Source organism: Nipponia nippon, unplaced genomic scaffold, assembly GCF_047370975.1.
Source record: "Nipponia nippon isolate SJK-2023a ecotype South Korea unplaced genomic scaffold, ASM4737097v1 scaffold_4, whole genome shotgun sequence".
Classification (NCBI taxonomy): domain Eukaryota; kingdom Metazoa; phylum Chordata; class Aves; order Pelecaniformes; family Threskiornithidae; genus Nipponia; species Nipponia nippon.
The window spans coordinates 90,923,786-90,928,547 of NW_028262358.1; the positions used below are offsets into that span (position 1 = coordinate 90,923,786).

Here is a 4,762-nt window from a genome sequence, read left to right on the forward strand (position 1 = left end):
AGGGGTTAATGGCTCTTCAGGGCTTGGAAATTTTTTAAACACCTTTCCTTCATGTAAGGAAAGGCATAATTTTTTTCAGCACCTTTCTTAAACAAGTACTGGGAAAGGGAAGTATTAAATAACAATGTCAGTGATGCTATTGGTGAATTTCAAGAGACAATTGAGTGGGTTGCCGTGATGTTAAATGCTGTGGTGGTGCATCCCCCCCCCTTCCTCTGGACCACGTTAAGATCACAGGGACTCCTGTCAAGGCTCTGAGCAATGACCAATGAGTCTGGTGATTAGACACCCCTTGGTCGTAGCAGGCACTCTTACACGGCTGAGCTGGGGAACAAGAACGCCTTGATCTCACCTGGCATAATCAGTCACCCCTTGACAGGGGACGTATCATTGTGGATCGTAACTTGAGTGGGTCAGTACAGGAGGATCACACCTGCCTTGCTGAGGCTAATGAGAACTCAGCAATTACCGACCGCAGCTGTGGCCAGAATGGAAATTTACTGATGCCTAAAGTCAATCACCTCACAACCCTATAAACAGCCATACCACGGGAGACCCTTTGAGCTCTCCTGGCCTGCAGCAGGCTGCACCAGTATCTGCCTCTGAGTGGGACACCTCTCCAAGCTCCAAACTCTTAAGTTTGCATACAGAGGCCTGGCAACAGGACCTGGGCTGACCTCTGGTGCCCTTCGCTCTTTGAGGCTCAATCTTCAGCTGTTGAGAACATCATTTGAAGTGAGTATTTCACTGAACTCGAGGGAAATTTTTGATGAGTACCTTTATCTGCACATACCAAACTCACGAGGGATTTTAAGAGGTACCTTTATTAGGCCTATTGTGTGTGTGAGAATTGATTCAAATATTGTAGTAAACTTTATTTAATCACTTTGAAGATGCTAGAGTAACCAGTGATTAGTTACTGCTAAATTCTTGTGATTCTCTCCTTACTGTGAACAAACCTTAAGCTGCTGCTAAATACTATAATCCTTAGCCATAAACCATTGACCAAGTCTGAGACTAGGACTGGATCCAGCTGCACCTAGGCTCCTCTCTGAGAAGGAGTTTAGAAAGCAAGGGGGTCAATTCTGAATCTTGTGACTCAATGGGAGGGCCTCCTTTACCTCCCTTGTATTGCCCTTCAATCTTCCCTTCTCTCTCTCTCCCCTCCATTCATTTAATAAGTAATAGAGTGAACTTTGCCATCGAACTTTGTTAAATCACCCTTTTATAAATTTCTATTAAAATCACTATTTGCAAATATCTTTGGCAGTGATTATTTAAATGACCTAACTGCTCATTCGTGACAAACGCCTGATGCAAAGAGTTTGTTCATTTATTTAATACAATGTATGTCCAGACTACATCTTACAGTGTTTTGGAGAAAGATGCAAACCCCAATAAAATCACAGATCAAAAAGTCCCAAAAGTGCAACAAATAAGTTCTCCAAATATTTTATCATATTAATCGCAAGTAGATAAAGAAAAATTAGAAATAACCACATGCAAAAATAAAAGCAAAGGGATCTTCATTGGTGAGAATATTTTCAGTTTTAAAATAAACATGATATACAGGTTATAAAATCGGCCATGTCGGTAAAGGAAGCAAAATGAATATTTGTGGATGCAGAAACATAAATGTTTTGAACACAAAATTAAGCTCATAAATTTTAGTCCTTGCTAGTCCAATTCCCAACTGTGAACAAAAGTATATTTCAGTTCATTCAAACTTTCCAAAGAAAAAAGCTTTAAGAAAATGCTTTGTGATATTCTGAACCATAGCAAGCATTCAGTATTGCCATATGCAGTAAAAAACACATTGACACATGAATTTAAGACCATATGTGAAAACATATTTCAACTTTATTTTAACCCCATTTTAAGCTTTTGCCCTAAACTACTTTTTTTCTGCTTACTAGCCTTGATAAATGTCTCCCTGAAAATTCCCAGTGCTGTTCCTATGTGTGCTGAGTCTGTCTGGGATGGAGTTAATTTTCTTCATAGCAGCCCATACGGTGCTGTATTTTAGATTTGTGACCAAAGCAGTGTTGATAACACATCAAGTGTTTTAGCTATTGTAGGCTGGGGGTGCACAAGTGGCTGGGAAGGGACACGGCCAGGACAGCAGACCTGAACTGATCAAAAAGGTGTTCCATCCCATATAGCATCATGCTCAGCAATGCAGCTGAGGGAAGTAGCCATTGCTCCAAGACTTGCTGGGCATCAGTCTGCTGGTGGGAGCTGGTGAGTGATTGCCATTGCATCACTTGTTTTTTTTCTTTTTCTTCACTTATCAAACTGTTTTTATCTCAACCCATGAATATTTCCTCACTTCGGCCCTCTGATTCTCTCTCCCATCCCACTGTTGGGGAGTGAGTGAGCAACTGGGTGGAGGCTTAGCTGCCAGCTAGGGTCAACCCATCACACTACTTTTGTCTCTAATGAGGATGCTAGGTCTTTATCAGAGCTGCCTATGACTTCTCAGGAGAGCACAGAAGGTTGAATTTGGTTGCCCTAAACCCAAGAGGTATGATGCTCCTGCTCTTGGCACAGGAAAAGCTGGGCGGGGGCAGAGGCAGTGGGAGAGCCCTGAGGAATCCAGCTTGCTGCTTCTGCTCTTTCCAGATACCTGCAAGGAGGTAGGTACAGCAATTGCTGCTGCTGTTGGAAGGGTGTGCTCCCATCCTGTGTCCCTATCCTCCTCCAAGGATAACCTATTTTAACATATTCTCACCCATGCATTTGCAGGGGCAGTGGCAGCAGTCAGCCTGGCTTTCCATGGTTCAGAAACAGGAAAAGCAGGCAGCAGTGCCTCTGCTATGCTGCTGCCCCAGCAGCCTGTTCTCCTGGGGAGCAACTTGTTTTGCCTGGGCTCAGAGCCAGTCTTGAACTTCAGAATGCTTTTAGTAGATGGAGTAATCTTCCACTGCCTTCAGGGTGCCATTGCCCTGAGAGCAAGAATGATGTATCACTAGCCCTTTTCTGTAAACACTGTAACAGAAATGACACCACTGCTTCTTGCCATTCAGGGATTCCCCTCTTCAGAGAGCATATTCTGTCATGAAAAATGAGTAAAAAACAGCCTAATCTTCATAACCACATGAGTCCCTCTTGACATGTAACTCATTAGCAACAGGCAATCTGGCAATTTTATGAGCTGTTCACGGTTTGAAATTGGTTTGTATTTCATGTTGGAACAACACCTGTATCTTTTTGGTTTCAAAAATGGCATGCTATCAAAATCATCTTTTTTAGATCAATAATACCAGGTTTTCATTTCAGATCTCTATTCCTGTCTACCATCAGAAGTGACTGGAGTGCCCTGGATCTCATAAACCTTCCTATTGTAAAAACTTCCTCAAAATCAATACCTCATTGCAAAAATGTCTTTCTAGACAGTCCTATATTCTCCTGGATATTCTTAAAGTAATAGAAAAAGGTTAAGAGTTTCTTTTATTTGAACAGATAGATGAATATTTCAGCACTGGTAATACGCTTTAATGAAGTTGTTCCGATACCTACCTGAGGTACTAGTGAAACACTGTTTGGAGGGTTGAGTTTGTACTTCTGACTAACTGATTACTGATAATAGGATGTCACTGAAGGTTCTTCAAACCGGTGAGGCAAAAGAGAAAGAAGCAGGACAATAGTTCCCAAAAATTAGACGCAGGATGTGGAAATTTCACAGTGGTCTGGAAAGCCAGGGAGAAGAACAAGACCAAAACCATCCAGGTGGCTGCATTTAAAACAAACAACAGCTCGCAATTCAGACTGACACACAACGGACACGAAGAGAAAAGAGCTAAAGTAGAGATAAAGTAACTCAGACAACAACTTTCCAATGCAATTTTAGCTGGAATGAGCAAGTGATTGCAAATGCCAGCGATTGATAAATTAATTCTTGAGACAGCCAGAAACACTCAGAAAGCCTGAAAGAATTCAAAGGCAGAGTTACTAATGAGATTATTGGAGCAAGCAGGATAATGACGTTCAGCAATGTGGTTATATTCCTGGTGTTTGTAGTGGCAGACTTTGACCAACCAGGCATATCTATATACAGTAACGCAGAGGAACATTTCCCGTAATTTTATATCACCACCTACACATGATGCTCTGTATATTTATAACGACATTCTCCAGCCCTTGCTGTTCTCTTTTGCATCCTCCCACTACTTTTATTCAAGTAACAAGAGAGAGATGGGCTAAAAGATACGTGAAAAGGATCACAAGTGTTTCAAGCATGCAAGAATTTAAAAGTGCCTCCCGTGCATTTTGTAAATGTGACTGGCAGGCTATTCACCAATTAAGCCACTGGATTTTTAATGCCAAGCTGCTGATGTAGAAACTGCAGAAAGAGGTGACCATGAATTCCTAACACACATTCACTTCTCCCTCACCTCAAAGTGCAGGGTCTGATTGACACAGCCACCTTCAGAGCAAGAAGTGCTTGTTCACATTTGGACAGATGTCATCAGTGGTTGTGTCTGCTTAGCCAGGCGACGGTCTGTGTCCTACCGTCCTGGTCCCTGGGAACATGCCCTCAGCCATCACCTAGCTCCAGACTAACATGAGATATAGGCTATTCTCCTAGTTGTCTAAGGAAGGAAGCCCGGGTGAGTGTAGAGATGAGGAGGTGAGCTGTGGTGTTGCGGGCAGCTGGGGCACGGATCTGTGGGGAGCACTGGGGAGTGTATTTACTCTGCAGCACAGCCACTCTTCACTGCACCCTTTCTATGCGTGACACTGGTGACTCACCTCCTCCTTT

The 4,762-nt window shown here is 42.7% G+C and overlaps 1 long non-coding RNA gene across 1 annotated transcript; it reads left to right on the top strand.

Moving 5' to 3' along the window:
- The first annotated feature begins 583 nt into the window (after nt 1–583).
- Nucleotides 584–4,536, top strand: LOC148053431 (uncharacterized). The gene is made up of 4 exons (XR_015708807.1): nt 584–735; nt 2,163–2,241; nt 2,551–2,636; nt 3,280–4,536. It is a non-coding gene; the product is annotated as an uncharacterized LOC148053431 (long non-coding RNA).
- The last annotated feature ends 226 nt before the right edge of the window (nt 4,537–4,762 follow it).